This window comes from Bombus pascuorum, chromosome 5 (assembly GCF_905332965.1).
Source record: "Bombus pascuorum chromosome 5, iyBomPasc1.1, whole genome shotgun sequence".
Classification (NCBI taxonomy): domain Eukaryota; kingdom Metazoa; phylum Arthropoda; class Insecta; order Hymenoptera; family Apidae; genus Bombus; species Bombus pascuorum.
The window spans coordinates 13,798,718-13,818,535 of NC_083492.1; the positions used below are offsets into that span (position 1 = coordinate 13,798,718).

The window sequence follows — 19,818 nt, forward strand, 5'->3', positions numbered from 1 at the left end:
TGGGGTCCTTGCTTACATCATCTTTTCCATTCTTAGCGTGAGCAGAATATGCTTCTAAATTTTGGTCAGCTGTTTTCTCGCGTATCTTATATGTACAGTATATTTGCTGCAAATATGTCTAGAACAAGAATATTTGTTACAAAGATCATTTTCTAGTTCCTAGTCAAATGCGTTAGTAGTAAAGTAACTGGGATTATAATGGAAGGCCACGCGACTTCGACCCAGAAGTTAACGTGTTAATTGTTCTTTAAATAAAGCTTATGTTCTTCCTAAGTTGCAACTTTTGCTCTAACTTCCAAGTAGAGTAGACTACGTGTATCGTATTTCGCGGAGCGTGCATCTTGTTTCTTTTTAATCAGACGAGAAGAAGGGAGGGATTACGACATTCCATAGTAGGCGGATGGTCGATGTTTTTGTTTTCGTTGGCGTTTATTATTATGGCGCAGGGTAACCTACTGTCTTCTTCATCGCTTCTATTATCCAAGAAGCGGCGTTTGTCGTGTCATAATTCGCGTACACATTACGCGAACGTAGTACGAACATTCGTACATGAGTACAACGTACGTGATCTTGGAATTGGTGAGAAATCGAAAACTTGAATCAACAGAAAGCTTGACATTAAGTTCTTAAATTAAATAAAATCATAATTTTTTAACTACATTTATACCGGATGTGGCATTTCCTCGTGAAACTATTCTCTGATATATTGTACGAGTATAAATAAGAACTGGATATGTGAGAATATTAACAAACTGGATTTCCTAGTTAACAAATTAATTTTATAAAATCAAATAGAAAGATCGTGTTGAAAGTGTGGCTTATCGCATCTTTCCCTTGTAGTCTCCAAATGGTATGTTTATAATATTACTTAATGTATTTTTAATCTCCGTTGCTCGAGATACTTCTGATTTATGAGAAAATTACATAAACATTCGTCAAGAGGGATTTCAATTACCCTGGAATGTTACGCAGATGCGTACGAAGCTCGAGCGCAACGATTGCTTGAAACAACAGACGTAATTGCGACGTTACGTTCCTTCCTTTCACATTTCCTTGCCAAGATTACTATTATTAAGGATAAAAAGCACACGATTTTCCTGCGAACATTTTATATCACACGACACGGAAGTTTCGAAAAACGAGAAAAATTCAAGTATAAATGTACGATATGGAGAAAAACATGTAGTTCTTTAGAACCAATACTCGCAAACCATTTCCGTTCGATAATCCAGGTAAACGGAGAAAGTAGTAGATACGTAATTTTCTCATTGAATTTATATTACTCGACAGCATTCCTGTAATTTTTTAAAAAAACATGGCTATTTTATTAAAGAAATTGGTTTATTATATTATATATATATAAAATCAGATTACGTCAAATTAACTGTAATTGTTATTATAATACTAAATATTGGTTCCTGAAAATATAATAATTCTAAATATAATTAGAAGATTTAATAATTTCCTAATGATATTTCAAATATACTTGAGTCTTGATTGCTCGACAACGAGGTACGAGATAATTGTTGAAGTTACAAAACTCGAAATAAGATGGCAATTAACAATAACAAAGTTTCGTTGTTAGCTTGTTGTTCAAGAAGAATCGAATTTAAAAATTCGATAAATACGATTATATTATTAATTCATGACTAAGTATGTTCAAACTACCTAATATTTATGAACGAACGGTTGTGTGCACTGTACGTATTACGTATGCAACGAGGATGCAGTGCTCGCCGACGTTCATATTTCTTGTCGACGACACACGAGGACAGAGAACGCGAGTTCTTACCATGCACGCAATTCAACTCGAGTCGGCTTAACTCGATACGCGCGGCGAGCACTTTCTCATTAATGAAAACTCTGCTTTGCTTCTCTCTTGTGGTGCAGCACACGTTGCTTTACGCATTCTACGCGGCAGTACAACGTGCGTGAAACGAACGAGCCTCGTGCGCATGCGCACATACGGGGTGAGTACGCGGCCATTCTGCTTGACATTTTAATTGGATCAGGCGTCTTTTTAATTGGGGCCTGAAATTAACGCCGATTCGCAGTCGAATTGTTGCTTACCGCGTCGATGTTCGAATCGGTTAAATGTTTAAAATGACCGTCCGATAACGTTACCGCGTAATTGTTTGCGAGTTAATTAGCGATTGATAGAGATGGTCCTGCAGTTTTTAACGAGAATCGAGAAAGCTTCGATCGAAAAGTTCAAATTGAAAATTATTCATTTTGTAACAAAATCTTACCAGTAAATGGATGAATTGCAACGTGGCAAGCATATAATAATTTATATGCTTGAAAAATCAGTTTTTCGATGCCAAACAGCCATGAAAGAAAAGAAAATGTTGTATGGATGTTGTCAACCTTGACGCACTTAAAAAGATCGATCGATAATCATAATATCGTGTCAGCTTGAAGGTTAGGATCGTAATTTGCCGTAGGTCATGTCCATACGAAGAATTCTTATAAACGGCATGAAAGTATTTCACGACGCAGTTTACACAAATGTATTACGCGCGATAATTAGAAAATCGTTTACTTAATTGAGAATATTAAAAGATCCCGAAGAATTGATACGTAATTACGCGTTCAATTTTTTCCTAATCTGAAACTTTTATTTCAACGAAATTTCAAATCTCATTGATGTATATACGCAAGTAGCTAAAAGTTGGTTGAAATAAGTCACGGCACGTGACAACGCGGTGTACAGTAGCCAGGAAGGAAAAAGAGGTTGACGAAGAAGAAACGCTACGAGAAATACGTGTAGAGAAAGAGACGGAACATGGAAAGAGTGAGCGAACGATCAAGGGGAGCGTAGACTACCGGATGTGACGTTTCGCCCTTCTAAACATAGATACACGCCATGCAACTCTACCTCCTCTTCATCGTCGTAATGTTGTAACGTTGTAACGCCTGCTTGTTCTGCTCGACTCAGCGTCGGTTCCTCCACTCTCTCTCGAGCCTCTACTCAAGGCTACTACTGTCATCAGGAAGTCAGGGCCGTGAAAAAAGACGTCAGCCTTCGTCGCGTTCCGGCCTGTAGCGAAATATTTTCAAAAGAAAAAGTTAGACGTTTGAAATTGTTCCTTCACTTACTCTATATACGAAGAACGAACATCATAATTTATAAGCAAGCTGCAAATTTTTATGAAAATTTATATATACATGTATACACATAAAAATAATAAAATAAAATAGAAGAGGCAGAACTTAAATAGAAATTAGCTTTTTTTATTAAAAATTATAACGAGTACCGTACTTTGGATATTTTATGTTTTCCTGCGTTATATGCATTCTATCATGCGCAATTCTTGCGGTTTTAGATTGTACAAATGCATGAAAATCAATCTATTTATAGCACATACCTATATATATTTATATTTATAACATAACAAAATGTGATAAGTCGTATTTTTATAGAGGAGCAATTTAAAGATCTATCGCAACGCTGTTGGCCGCTATTTTAGAAAAGCTCAAACGCCACATACGTACTTCAAGAATCAACAATCTATATTAAGCTTACGTTGCGTCGTGGTGATACCTCGCAATGGTCGTCACTCATTTCCACTTCTCTCGAACATAGGCAGAGAGGTAGGTTAGGGTCCAGAGGTTCGTCATTGCATTGCGCCTATGACAGCGCTGCTCGTTGAAAAATGCACGCAACGTGAAGTAACGTAGCAAAAGAAGTGCACGTCCTACAATTAGATAAAGCCGCGGCACCAACGTAACTTCTGATTCATTCACAGAACCGCATTACGTAATTCCGACGCCTGGTACAATGAGTAACGCCTGCGAGTACGTTATCGCTGCAAATGTTGTCGATTGTAAATCAACGTTTTATCGTGCCGTTCGGATTCTTCTAATTTGATTCTTCCGATAGAAAAAAAGCATTTGTGGGTTTCGTAATGGACAAAGACGAGTAATCGTCGGCGATGAAATTCATTTTATAGTTTATGGGCTAGAATTTAATTTTTTATTCGTTTACGAAAGGAACTTTGCTTTATCTATTACTTTTTTTTATGGAAATTTTAAATATTTTCCAGAAGGGACTAACTAACAGAAATAAATTTCGTGTAAAATTTATTAAACAAAGTAGCGAAGGGTTGGCAACCCTTGTTCCCAATCTCTTCGAATTCTCCCCTCTCTTCAAATGATTTAACGACGTGTCAGCGACACTGGGGTACACGATAAACGCAGAAGGGTTGTCACCATTAATTATTTTCTTTATAATTGATATTAATAAACACGGTACACGTTATTGCATCATACATTCGTTACACAGTCTCGAGGAAACGTGCGTTTCTTAGAAAGGGTGTAACGCTAATGGCGCTAATTTATGACGCTACACTTCACAAACAACATTCCATGTATAGTTTCGTATGTTACATCCTCTTCCTCCGGAAATAAATTCAGTGTTATTCGAAACTTCCACGAAACTTGTTACTTAAATTGAAATCTCTGAATATTACATAAAGATTTTTAGTCATTTTAATTTTGGGGGATTTTATGAACTTTTTCATTCAAATATTTATAAATTATATATATTTATAATATATATAAATTAAATATGGTATAAAACATACTATAGTGTTCGGCTATTTTATTGTATTTTTGAATTGTATAGAATTATCGTTAGTTCTATTTCTATTATTACACAAATATTTTGTTTTTCCTTTATTATTTTAGCAGGCTAGGGCATCTATCTTCTTTTTTCCAATTTTTCCAACTTTCTCGTATAATCCAAACTAACAAGGATGATTCTGTGAACGCTATAACCGCGAGTGTTCACCTTAATCGTAATTGTAAGCGCAAACATAGCGTGAAACGATAAGCATTTTATTTTTATGTTTATTACAGGTAAGTCTGCACACTTCATTTGCGGTTCAGGAATTCCTGCCCTGGTACGTGCTGCGTTCCCTGTGGTTAACAACCGTGAGTCGATGTTTGAAACCAATTCTTCTTAAATTGATTTCCTACCAAATACGTAGCTACTTAATAGACTCCTTTTACATTTAATAAACATTTCCTCCGTTTACGTTTTCATACAGAAAACGTGTACAAACTTTACATTTGCTTATGTAAATTTTAATATATAAAATTTGTACTAAAGAAATTGAAATGAAAAGTAACTATACACGAGAAAAAAGACGGGCATCTATCCACATATGTACTTTATAAGAAACCACTAAAATCAACAAAATGTAGAGATGCACCGTTGTAAGTCCACAAAGTTTCGACGAAAAATTATACATTGGTCATTTTGACCATTCTCATAATTTTAATATTAAATTCTACGACACTGTATTAACAAGATATACAGTGTGTCTAGTTTGAAATTTTAAATCTAGTGATTTTAAATTTAAAATTAGCCATACGTGAAGATAATTTGAAACTGGACTTGGATGATAGAAAATAGGCAGAAAATTGAAGAAAAATATGATTAATTTGAGCCACGAAATCGCGTTATGGGTGTTGTGCGAGCGTAATTTCGGTACAGACCTTGAAAGGTCACTGAGTCAGCTTATCACTGATACTGACAAATCGAATTATTCGCACCCATGGGAAAACGAACGGAAAGAAAGAGAAAAAGAATATACCTGATTAAGTTTTCGTAATATCGAATTATAGTCGCGTCGCGATCAGCTTACACTTGTCATTGAAGCCGATCCAATTCGGATAGGACTTTGGATAAATATTCATCTATAGAACTTCAGTTGTGAAAGATGTTTACCAGCGAAACTTCGATATATAACGATTCGCGAAATAATTTGAATACCAATTTAATGTAGAAAATTTTTATGAATATATGTATTATACGTATTATACGAAACATTTTTAAAGATGAAAATACTTTAACTTTAAGAAAACTATATTATACCTTGCTTGAAGCGTATAATTTACTTTCAATTTATAATCCATGAAAGGTGACGAAATTTTGCGCAAAATATAATTTTTTATAAAGTTTTGCAAACAATTACTGATAGATATGTTTCATACAGTACAAAAATACATATTTAATCCCACAATCAAATTAAACTTTTTATTCAGTTTTGATAACATTAAATTGATCGATGTGGAGTTTATTGAATTTTAAAATTCCATCAAATGCTAGAAATTATTTACGCGTATGCGTCTATGTCGCTCAAAATCAAATTTTCCTATGTTTTGAATTTTCATTCTGTTAATTCTACACTGCCTAGAAAATGATGGAGCGGGTGCGTGTCTCTATTACGTATAGTCAAAGGTTATTGACGTTTTCTATGGTTCGTAATGGCACGTGATCGAGTTCGTCGTAAACGACGGAGCAGAAGAATGCTTTTCGCGGAGTGCGTATACGTGCCTCGCCACGATTGTCATACTTGGTATACTGGTGTGAGAAAACGAATAAAGGCATTTGTCACATGTGCCCTTAAGACTGGCTGGACTTCACCCTGAAGGGCTGTAATGCCGCACAATGGAGGGCCTTCCACGCGTGAATGCCTCGATGAATCGTCCGGCAGATGTAGAACCCTTCGGTGACTTTCTTTTCTTATTTCTATTCCTATTTCGTAGCCACTAGATTTTCTTAGAAATTACGAAATTTATGCTTTTTCAAGGAATTTTAATCTGCCGGAGTCACAGCACTTAGGAGTCTGCTAGGAAAATTTCGATAGTTACGTATATACAGATAAATCTTGTTTCATAGAGGTTTGTTTGTTCGGATTTCAAATGATTTCAGGCAAATGGTGATGGTTATGACACTGCAGATATTATATTTCAAAAAATTTATTTATAATTTACGATCGTGCAAATGTTTCTAAAGTCTTTGCATAGTGTTCTATGAACATAGACTCTGTGGCACATAGATTGTCGCTTCAAAATATTTCATCATAGACACTTGGAAAAACCATATTTTTAAGGGTCAACGTTTGCAAATGACCTCGATCATGAATTTACTAGAAATGAACTTGATCCTTGCGGGGGGAAGCGAAACATTTTAAGGAAAAGAATACATTGTTTCTTTGGTTCGAGGGCTGTGGAGGTCGAGATTCTCTGCTAAGCAAAATAACAGGCGAAGTACACGGAGATCCTTACGGTCGAGAATTCTGCACAGCCTCCGCCTACAGGAACCTCAGACGGGAGCATCGATCTGGGCGTCGGCCTCAAGACAACCCCTCCATACCTTTTCCACCCCTCTACGCTTCCTTCATACTCTTCTCTCTATTCCTCTTAACCTTCTCTCTCGTTTTATCGTGTGGAATAGATAGAGAAGCTTTGTCATGCCTTTTTACTTTTTATTCAACCACGGAAACTTGGCTCAAAGTGGACCAATTGTCCCGTTATTGTTTTATTCCGCTTTTCCCTTTTCAGTATTTACAGCGTGCCGAGCATCGGGTTATTATTGTGTTTTTCTTTCCACCCTTTCTCGAAAGTTTCGTTTCTTTTGTGCCAAGCCGTGCTACCCTTTGACAACTACGCGTCACTCGTTTCACGATTCTTATTTTTATCTTTGAGGAAATGGTTGAGAAGGCTCTTGGATTTTTAGTTGTATTTTTGGAATTGAGTTTCGTGTTTAGAAAATTACCGTTAATTAATCACGGCGATAGGTCTTACGGTCGAATATGATCGATATGAATGTATCGAATATATATATTAATATATTAATAACGTGGAAAACGAAGAGTAAAAAGGAAATATTAAGTCGTGAACAGAATAGAATAGAACAGAATGGAGCAGAGTCAGAACTGAGTCGTGTTTCCGGCAAGTTCCAAGCTGATGACAAGCTCCAAGTGACGAGAGCACAATACCGAGGAGACTGTCCTTCCTGCAGGAGATGAGTTCTTGATTGCACTGACGTTACTGCGGACGCAATGTCAAGGCGTCAGAGAGACACCAGAAGTGCCACCGAATTGCGATCCAAAACCGTTTCCTTTGACCGTTTGCGCATTCCGTGCCATCTTTCCCTCTTTTTCCTATCGTTCTGCATCGAATATCTGCGAACGTTTATCTAACCTGGAAACCAAAAATGCTGTAGTATTTTCGGTGTATTAAAAGTCGAGATGCAGCTTTACATTAAAATTATATTGTTACATTTTCAAACTTTATTTTTCTCTACTAATAACTTAAAAACTGGAAATTTTGAGTTATATCATTGTGACGGTAAATGCGCGGCAACGCATTGGCAACATAAGAAATTGAAGAACTTAAAATTACATAATTTTTTAAATATTATTGAAATAAATAAGCTATATTTATTTAGAAAATTGTCTTTTAATCGTTCGAATGATAACGAAAAAGAATCAGTCGTCGTAAGAAACAGCTGTTAAGCTTCATCCATAGTTCAAAATAAAAACTGCATCGGATTTCCATCGTTCTCACGGGGACTAAGAGGGTTGAACGTTTCACGATACGGTTGGTTGTCTAGTTCACTAAGAATACGCGTAAAAACGATATTATGCCTTGCTTCGTGACTACTATGTTTCATTTTACCAATGCACTCGTTGTCGCACCTTTCTAACATTGTTTCCTCTCGTTTCGCGGCTGTTTCATCTCGTCCCTCCGGCACTTTGTACACTTTGGAGAAAATCACAGCAATGGAATGTGTTTATGAGCGTCTCCGTACTTTTGTGCCAAGCGTTTTCCTGGAGAAAGCGCGATATTTGCTCGAGACGTTGCGAAACAGTAAAAGAAGTTGAATTAATTGCGAGTATGCTAATTATTCTCGAGCGATGTTTGCTTAAACGATTTTCGTTGCTTTCGGTTTAGAAAGAAGGAGAAACGTTAATAAAGTACCAATAAGACTTGGAAAAGCTCTAAACAATCAAACGTACGGGTTTATAAAAATTGCAATCAAATATTCGAGAAGCAGAAATCTATCGCAAAAGCAGAAGACGATATAGTACGTAATTGAGGATTGGAGAAATCAGTGCGTACCTTCGAGATCCGCCATTGTCGTATTTTCTCGGAGGTACGGAACTGATAAAACCAACGAAGAAGTGCTGAACATAGTCACGTCTCGGAGCATCATCAACCGTAGCTTCTCACGAAGCATGTCGAGAAACGTGCCCTTCGGCGCCTTCTTAAGAAGGGCAAAAGGGACATACAGGGAGAGAGAAGTTTCACTGGATATGCCGTTGGTGAAAGTCAGCCCAGTAGATATTGGGAAACCAACATTATGTACAGATTAGATCGTGTTTTGTATCGTCTGCTATCGTAGTAATTTCAAGTAATTTTAAAATTTGTGAAAAATTGATTGGATTTTAACGCAAAATGTTCTATTACTGTTTCGAGGTGAGGTTTGGTCTCGTCTATCCTTTATAGTATTTTGTGGATATCCAATATGCGAACTTCCAATTTTTATTTGTTCGTATTTCCTACTTTTGTCACCCAGATTCTTGAAAGAGTATGTATCATGCGTCATCTCTGATACTTCGTCATTCCTGCATGACATGCATTTTAAGTTGAATAGATGCTTTATTAATCAACGACTTAGTGAGTAAGTTTGAAAAAAATAAGTATGACTCATTTATGTAGTAGTTCAATTTTCTAGTATTTTCTGTGATATAAATATTGAAAATTCTTCAAAAGTCTTAATACAATAAGGACAAGTATCTCTTAAACAACCTGACATAAAATTTCCTCTTACTTTTCTTTCTTCGATACAAAACAAAACTTAATGAAATAAACCACTCGAAATGAAATCCTTCGCATACCACGCAAAACAATGCAGCAGACATCGTCATTACGTATGCAAGATTTATTCTCTTCACTATACCCGACGTCTTTTTTGCCAGTCATATTTCCCTTCTCAGCTATTCAAACCGTAGTCCCTCTCACGGTCAACCGACCACGCGATTTGTCCGCGTCCCAGGATCGGTTATCTTCTGGCGTAGATCCATCTCGTTCGTCCGATATCCTGTCTCGATCACGACTAGCGTGGAAAAAAGCTCGCAAGGACGATGGTGTAACTATTCCACGCGATTAGGAAAGACAGATCAACAGAATGTGACGAGAATATCGCTCTTCTTAGTTAAAACGTTCTATCTAGTAAATTTTTATTTTTCAAGATGCAGTAATTTACGTTATATAACGCATAGGATATATACAGTGGCTACGAGAAGTATTCGCACACCATTGTATCTATTATAACACTTGCATGCTAATTAATTATGACTGAGCGTATTAAATTTCGTATCATTTAATCCAGTCCTTGTGATTAAAAAGTGCTTGCGATACTGTGAAAGTGAAATGTAAAATTTCATACAAGAACGCATCATTGAAAAAGAAGGATGCGTTTCAGTACTTTTTGCAGCCACTGTACATACAAGTTTTCTATGATAGGTGTTCAAATACTTTCGTGAGCATATATTTGATTGTAAAGCGTGTGTTTCTCGAGCAACACCTTAGTAACAGCATTGCAAAATCCAGGGAACATAACGCAAGCGACCGGCATAGATCACGCAAAGTGAAGCAAAGCAATGTACTACGTCGCACGCGCGTTGTAACGAGATCACTTTGCAACGATTGCGCACCGTGTCGCCGCAATGGCATCTATGCCTAAGGTAATTGACCCGTGGCTTGCGTTACGCAATTCTTAACTGGGTTCCAGGAGACTCTGATTCCACGTACGCGTTAACTGCCTTTGATCTACAGTCACCTGCACTCACCGACGACAACAATAACGACGATGCTGTGTGATCGACGAGCACGACGAGGCGAACGAACGTTCTCTCCAGGGTCGTTCGACCGCGTCGATATATAAGGTGTCCCAGTAATCATGCTACAATCAGCAAAGGGATAATTCAGTATGAAAAAATAAGTTGAAAAACAGAATAATATCTTTTCATACGACGCTTCGTTTTCGATAAAATATAATTCGAAAATCTATTTAATATGTGAACTTGTTTAATTATCGACTGAGTGCGAATAAACAATCAGCTAGAAGTTAATGTACATGCGAAAGTAAGCGAAGAATGTAAAATAAAATTTGTCCGTTTGAAAGTCTCTATTTCGGGGAAATAGAGTTTGGATTTATTTAATTAAGTATTGGCCTGGTGCATTTCAATCAATCAATTTTCAAATTTCATTTTTTAGAAACGAAACTATCTTCACATGTAGAACAAGCTTCTGTCGATTATTCATTCCTGTACAATCGGAGCTGTTGTTGCTTTGAAAGGAAGGAATTAAGGAATTTGCAAGAATAGTATAAAATAAAATAAGGATCGTATCGAGCTACTCAAATGAGATCGATTTGGAATCGATTGTCTGACCATGTGAAAATAGTTGCGACCCATGCGCCACCTTGCAGATCCCGCCAAAAAAGTTGTAAACGTGATCAGTAGATCGCCATTATGGACGTCTCGTGTTCGTTGCATAATGTTGTCCGCGTGTATCAGTTACATTACCGTTAAAAACTCAAATGTCTAGTGTGTTGTCTTAATATATGTAATTAAAGTATCTAGTGTGAAGTCTTAATATGATTAAATGTGTTATGTATAATCTTAATGTAATTGAAGTGTGTTCGCCAGAAGAAATTAGTAGTAGCGTTTCGTTGGACCAACAAATCTGGCAAAATTGAACGTAGAAACTTCAACGAATACTATTTCAAATAAATAACAGGTTAGTAATTAAAGCGGTTTCAAGTTGTTTAAGTTTTAAATAACTGAACTAATAGAAATGAGGTTTTATGCGTGTAAAGGTATATTGTATTCTCTGTAAGCGTCAGATATACATAGCGTGCTTCTGAACGCTTTCAGTTGGCTATAAAGGTACACAGAAGTTTTCTATCAGTGTGAGATGCTTATATTACAATACCTTGAAGAAGCATATATCTGAACGAACAGAAACGTTGGAAAATAGGAATAGGAACTGAAAGAGATTATTACACTTCTTCTCAAAAGCTTTTCTTCCTACCTAATATTACTTTTAATAATATTGATGCAATTTGCAATAAAATTAAATATTGTAATATTTAATAATATTGATATAAGTATTGCGTTTACACAATTTTTATGCATTATTTTACTACTTGAGCCTCAATGGCAGCTATGATTTTGTAAGGAGTGCTAGGTCGGTGTTCTGACGCTTTCATCAAGTGCGTGAGTTTCGTTGCTTCATGAAAACGCTACAACGAAGCTTCGTCACACTGGCCTACCATCATCTCCTTGCTCTGGTAAATTACACGCTGATAAGCCTCTGGTGGGAACGTAGTAGTCCTTGCGAATGGGCAGTTCACGCGGTGATTCGAAACACTGCGACGTAGGGAATGTTATTTGGAATTTCAAGCGATCCTACCTGTTCCGGGTAATTTTGGCGGTTGTACGTTAAAGGCGATTAGTCGGCGAACGACACGATCGTAATTGTTCCATGGTAAGCGACAAGAATGCTGCCCATAGCATGGAGATACCAGTGCCGATTATATACACAGCAGGTTATCGACGATGTATCGGCTGAGATGCGTGGATAAGTCGATGACGAATCCATAACGCGAAATATTTCGTCTAATAGAATTTTTAGGTTAGAATTCGCCTTTTCTTCTCTCTCTCTCTCTTATTTAATAGACGTCACGGTGTAATTGACCTTTTATTTCTTTCTTTCTTTTAAGCGAAGAATTTCGCGTTTTCTAACCTTCAAAAAATATCTATAGCAAAATATAACAGCAAACTAGAGAATAATTCTTATTTCTCTTCACGATCTCTCTCTTCAATTTTACGTTAAAGATTTTCTTAACGCGTTAAAAATCTTTTTAATCTAATCTTCCAATAATTTAATCTTTTTTAATTTTGCTGAAATAAGAGCAATATTAAAATATAAGGATTCGAAGATCGTACTATTACGATCCTATGGTTAGCCAATAATCTGGTTTAATGGGGACTTCCGTGACAAGGCAAAGATTTGTTGCTCGTTGTATAAATGAGAAGCAAGGATTGCGAGATCCAGACGATAGAAACGGTGTCGGCCTGTAGCTCTAGCTACCTCTAAAACCAAGATCATTGGACATAGCATGTCTTTGGGCCGAACGTGTCCTGAATCCGTGGACATTCCAGAGCTATCGGTAGAACGGAACTCGTGACGATCGGATGATATTCCAGCTCTAGAATTTCTATTTCATTAACCAATCGGCCACTCTGTTCCCAACAGAATGCAGGAATCTGTGTCCCCTTCGCTATGCTCGATCGATTTATTGCTTTGATTGTTTTACTGATTTCAGGTATTTGTAAACATTTTAAATTTATCCTTCCTTGTTTCCAAACAAAGGACCGCAGCTAACATTAATCTTAAAACAAAGTAAATTTTGCATTTTGTAAATCCCAATTAGTAATTTCCGTTTGGTATTAATATCGATGTGAATTTAGATACGAGAGTAAGCTGATGAGTTCATGGCCAGACGTTATATGATATTTATCTATAAGTTAGGTCGTGAAATTTTCAAATCAGCCTGGTAAATTGCTAGAATATCGGATTTATTTTGATAGTCGTTGTGCATAAATCTACTCGCTCCTATCTGACTAGAAATTACTTTCATGTCGTGTCCGTCATCGTTATCTCTATAGCGTTTCAAGTATAATAGTTCAAAATTAGTGCACACACGCGTTTATCATGTTTACACGACACGGCATAATGTAAAAATGAAATACATATCTTCTCGTTCAATCTCCAGATTCATCTCAAGATACTCAGTAATGTCAATACGTATACACCATATGTATACGATCGGCAATGTTTGTCAATAGAAATATATGATGTAATAATTAAGATAGGCTTTGATTGATTATATCGTTTGTTGAAAAATAGCAATTCGTTATATCGTAACTGGAAATCCAAACAAGTCATCGAATACGGTATATTTGCCGCTTTAGTCAATATAAATAAACATTTGCTTTATTGACGAAACTATTATATATTAGTTGCGAATAATCTCAGAAATCTTCTTTCTGAGGCTAAGCACGCTAATAGACAATTTTTCTACAGACATACTTTCTCCACATAGCTAGCATACCGTGTCAAACAAATCATTTCAAGCCCCCAACGAATTTCCTATAAATTTCCTTTAACATAAATTCACTACATTTCTTCGTTAATAATAATCGATACCTAACGTAATCGAATGGAAATTGTTGAATCAAAGATTCACATATTTACCTTAAGTTTAGATTAAGTTACTTAACTTCGCTATCACATCGTTAGTTACATCAATCTTATATATTTTTGAAAATAGCTCTCGTCTCATCAATCAAGTTTTGGAAACCTTGCTATAATAAATACAAGGATGTGCCAATATTTTTCACAGCCACCGTAGATATAAAGATGTTAGGCACGCTCCTTGGAGTTCGTCTCCGAAAAAATACCCAAGGCGCGAAAGCGTGGCAACGGTCGCTGCGTCAGCTTTACAACACTGCGATTCGTTAGCATGTCGCATCGGTTTTACGAATAGCGAAGCAAAGATCTGTGTAGGTCGAGCGCTCGTGGGAAATCGCCTTTTGTCCCCCATGGTTCACCGTTTCGACCCCCGTTGCTGTTTCTTCGTCGTTAACGAGCGGCCTGATAAAACCATGGCAAGTTGGTATGTGTAGTTGTAGCGGTAATAAATCAAGTACCATCGTTCCTCGGCACAGGACATTCCGTTAATGAGCTCAACACTCGTGGATAGGTCGAGAAAGGCGTTGCCGCGTGCCGCTTTCACGAAGTGTCGCCATGATCGAGTTCGACAAAAATTTCCTACCGATTCTGTTGCATTTTCGATTCTCTACGCTTGTTCTTCCATACGAGCGCCGATAAGAGGAAGTTTTAGTAACTATCGCACAAGGAAAGTTCGACTTTTTGTTAATTCCCTTTGTTATATTTTATAAGCAGGGTGCCGAGTTCTATACAAAGTCAGTTCTTTTTGTGAAGATAATTAAAGCGATGGATTCTGAGAGATTCGGTCAATTTGTTGTATATTCTAACGATTAATTCTACCTTTAATAGTTTTTATTTTATTTTATATTTTATTTTATATATATTATATTTTAGCACGCCGCGAGCATTCTGTGCATTTTTGCATTTCTAAATTTTTCACAAATGCATAGAAATCCGTACCCTATTTAGAAAGGAATTGGTCAACTGAGTTGTTAAGTTTAATCTATGTTACATTTATACGAATCTTTTTACAGTGTTTTACAGTTATGAGAAGATTCAAGAAAAGTCGTCAAGCATAGCGATATTTAAAATTATATGCTTCATGAGTGAAACAAATTTCTATTTAGATTCTATTTCTTTAATTACATTTATAAAAATATGAAATTGGATAAACATCCGCGGCCTGGTTATTACTATGCAATTATTTCAATCACCGACTTTCGAAATGCTATTAAAAAGATAAAAAAAAAAAATATATATATATATACACATATATATATGTTCGACTATTTTCAAATGTTCTAAACATATGATACGACGTCGAGATAATTTGCTTTCTACACGTACAATGTAATATGTAATACATCAATTCGTACTTCAAAGTATGATTCATGGAGTGTAGCAGGTAATAGAGAAATGGACGTCAGGCATCTAGAACTATGATTAATTAATTATAGTGTTACAGCTCAATCGCTAATGTATCGTAATGTACAGTGAATGTGGTACAACAGCTACAACATAAGTCAACCATTTCACATTGTATAATATAACCAAAACAATTTATTCAATATAATTTATTTGATACACGTTTCTTTCCCAGCATACATAATACTAAATTTATCAAGCAATAATTTTAATAATTTTTACAAACTATGAATGTTTATAAGAATTCGACGGCGATGCTTTCTATTATAATTCATTCCATTATCGAATGCTTCGAAAATCACTATAGAACGTAATATTATCTGAAGTATTTATTAGTAATATAACTTATGAATAACGTTAAATTTTCGCTGGTATTGATTGATATTTATATATATAAAATCCTTTTTCACCGAGAATTATTGCCAGAGTTCGTTGTACAATACGTTATTTTGTTTCCATCGTTGGAATTATTGAATTCGTACGATAAACATCTCTATACATACATAATAAATATAATTATGAATATTTTGATGCACGGTAATAATTTATACCGAAATATAGGCTGTTTTTATAATTTTCTAGGTTAATCAAGATATTCATATTTTAACCTCCTATCGACGTTAGTGTAGCGTCACTGAATAGTTACACGTAGTAGTTAATCTCGGTTACTTTATCAACACACTGTATTTTATAATATATTGGATTGCTCGAATATTTTGTAGTATTTTTATTATGAATTTCCATGAAACGTATTGCCATGATCGTGATCCGGAATATTTAAAATTACACGCTATTTACCGTGGTCTTTACAAAGCTTGTGCAAAAACATAGGCAAGAAACGAAATACTGCAGAAACTATTCGTAAGAATTCGTTAGCGAAAAAGTCGAATAATTTTTTGAGAAAAATCTCGTAAAGTTATAGTTGACGGAAAATCTACTTGCGATGAGATCTTTCTTAAAAAGGTCAAAACTTTCGCTACGAGTTTTCCGTGTAACCTAACAAGTCCGATAGAATCCAATAATGCGAATTAACTAAAAAGAAATTTACTTTTGTCTTGAATGAATTAAAAGAAGCAGAAAAAGTAGAATTGCGCAGTGCGGTATATTTTGTACGCGATGAAAGTTTCTACGTGACGTGCATTGCCGATTCGATCTTTACCTCGTGATATTATTTCAAATATTGCGCGTGACGAATCGTTTTGTCCGAATACGTAAAAGGTGGCTGTTTTTGAGCCAAACATGGTTCGGTTCGCATGAATTTCCTACGAACGAGACGCGATACCAACGAAAGAAACGCGAGAGCGGCACGATATCAGAGTTTACAAGACTGCATTGGCTTTATTGTTTTCCCATAACGATTCTATACTATCGATATTACCGAACGGTTGCTCTTCCACCCACCAAACAATCTTGCAACAAGCTGGAATCTCTTACGTAATGCTTTTATCTGTTAACTTTGCTATACAGGATAACAAATTTAACACTTAAGATCGAGCTATTCTGAGAAACGATACAATGGACAGTTTGTTGATACGCTGTGAGTCATGGCTCATGAGTATAAAATCATAAAGAAATTGTCAATTCTTATACAGATATATGGTTTTCTCTTTTAATATATTTAATCGATTATGCAATTTTTTAATTGATTATTTAATAATTCATGATATTAGTACTGTAAAGTAACTTCTTGATTACATTTTCGTTAGATTTCGTTATTAATTATCCAAGAGGATATAATACAATTTTAAGAAATTCTTTTCATCAGGAAACTATTGCTTCCAGCAGACGAAAGGCTGCTATTCCGATGAATAATATTTTAAGTTGAAATTAATCGTTACAAAGGAATGTGTTTCTTTAAGTTTCTGGAAACAGCGGTTATTGACAGATATGTTTCTTTTTGTGTTTCAGGTACGTATTACAAATCTTCTTGGAAGCATTAGCATAAATGAGTCAGCACTTAAGATGAAACCTGCATTATTTGTTACAAGGTGAGATTTCCTTTTCATCATTTGTATTTTCGAACAACGTTCACGTAGTATTTGCAAAATGTTCACGATGAAGCTCGAGAAAAGGTAATTTCATGGGAATTAAGTAACAGCGATGCATTGTGAAACCTTTGCGTTACTCATGTGCATAGGATCTCCGAATGTTTTATTAATGGAATATATAAAAAAATTTACAAGCTTAATCTCATACCGCTGAGTTATTAATAAATATCGATTAGATGGTTAAAAATAAAGATACAAAGTGTTCCAAGACTTTTGAACGAGATTGCATATACAATATACAAGTGGATCGATTGGTAATCGACAACGTTCGAGAACATACTATACACGGCGCAGCGTACAACTCGTGTTACAAATTCGCGGGTTGAATTACGATTCGATCGAACCTTTAATTGGCGATAAAACCCGTAAGACTTCGTTTTTTTTCTCTGCATTAATGGAAAGGTGACACGGCCCATGTAACTGTGCAATGAGACCCGACGACCAACTCCGAGCTCGTTATATCCGCTCTGTCATACCGTATACATACTTTCTTTTGCTTTCTTAAGCGACCGTCAGAGGTCGTCCAACACTTCCGGTCTTCGTTCTTTTCGTCTCAAGCTTTATATTATTATGGAAAATAGACCCATGCAAATTTCGTTTCAAATAAATATTTATTTCCATTTTTTCTTCGTACGTATAAATTGACTTCTGCATAATATTTCATATTTAAATCGTGTGTATGAGGAGAAACTGGAAAATGTAAAGGGACTGTGTGATTTTTCGATCGATCGAGTGAAAGTAAGCGATTGTGTTGCAATCAATCACAATCTTCGACAGCTGTTTGTATGTTCAGAGTAATAATCCTTTATTCGGCTGTCTTTCGCGGATCATTAATCAGTTTAAAATTAACGGTTCTTTGTTTCACTGGCCCGAGGAAGAAATTCCTGTTGTCATGCGTTGTCTGCATACAAAATGAAACGAAAATTCTGAATCGAACAAATTGTGAAAAGTTGCAACTTTAGAATTCTATGACATTTCATGGAGATGAAAAGGGATAGATCATACGATATCTTTTTTTTTTTTAATTTTGAAATGTATTAACAGGTATCAACAGGTGAATTCGAGTATCTACGTATACATAGAAAAGTTACAATAAATCATTCACAGTTTATTCAAATCTACATAGTAATCAATGTATTCTTTATCAAAAGATAGAAACATTCCTTTATTTTTTACCTTGTTGGTGAATGAATAAACGAAAATTAATTCGTTCAATGAAAATTCAACGATACAATAAATACAGATAAATATAGTAAAGTTTGGCTATGGAATGGCGATTATTTAAATTCGATTAAGAAACGATCGACGTGGATTGCCATGGCAAATCGAATCTATCTCTTTAGTATACGACCAAGCTGTCAAGCTGTCACTCAAGTATTCTATTTGTGGAAAGTTACTGCACATTCGTGAAAGCGGACGGTCTGGCCTGTCGATAAAAGGAAACCGAGACCGTGTAAACAAATGCGGGACACGCGAGTCGTTCGTGTACGCGAAAAATGAACACTGTTATTACCTTCGTTCACCATATTTTAAGCAATTAGGCAATTATCGATTCTCATTTATATAATTATCCGTAATTTTGATACTAACGTAAAAATAATTTTATTTCCATGAGGTATTCACAGGGATAAGTAAATTATCAATTAATAAGGATCTTAACGCGATAATTAGGATAACTATTATGTTCATAAATCCATATTATTCTCTTAATTATGATCGATGGCGAGCGTAAATGCATCCGAGGCTCGCGGAGCCTATCTCGCCTAAGAAAAGCTCTGACGAATGGAAAATTCATCTGGACAACCTGACGATGACAAATGAACGATTCTGCCAGCTTTTTCACCTGACTGAAACGATACAAAAAAGTACCACCGGCGCTGCATATTCGAGATAAACTGTTTTTTCTTCGAACGATACATTCGCTTGTAAATAAAATTATGCTTATGTCGAAGACAGTTAGCGAATAAATTATATCTTTATCTTGATCAGGATCTTTGTTAACGCATTCGCGATTTCGACGATTACTTTAATTATCATGATCTTACTATTACTTTATTTATCCTGAAACACAACTCATTTGAAAGACATAAACGAGAAATAAAATACTTTAGAAGCCTGTAAAAGCTACCCGAAGGAATCCACTATCGAACAAAGACGAATAATTAGATAGATATAGATAGATAAAAGTCTAATGTCGGTTAGAACGAAGACACGGTGGAGTTAACTTTGCAAATCTGAAAAGCGC

The 19,818-nt window shown here is 35.7% G+C and overlaps 1 protein-coding gene and 1 long non-coding RNA gene across 4 annotated transcripts in view; one reads left to right on the forward strand and one right to left on the reverse strand.

Moving 5' to 3' along the window:
• The window catches only part of LOC132907030 (helix-loop-helix protein 11), a 160,729-nt gene that overhangs the window by 66,660 nt on the left and 74,251 nt on the right, over positions 1-19,818 (forward strand). The gene's annotated exons all lie outside the window — the stretch shown is intronic.
• LOC132906867 (uncharacterized) lies at positions 758-3,724 on the reverse strand. Its single transcript, XR_009658054.1, has 3 exons — positions 3,527-3,724; positions 2,879-3,040; positions 758-1,295 (listed from the first exon to the last, which is right to left on the reverse strand). It is a non-coding gene; the product is annotated as an uncharacterized LOC132906867 (long non-coding RNA).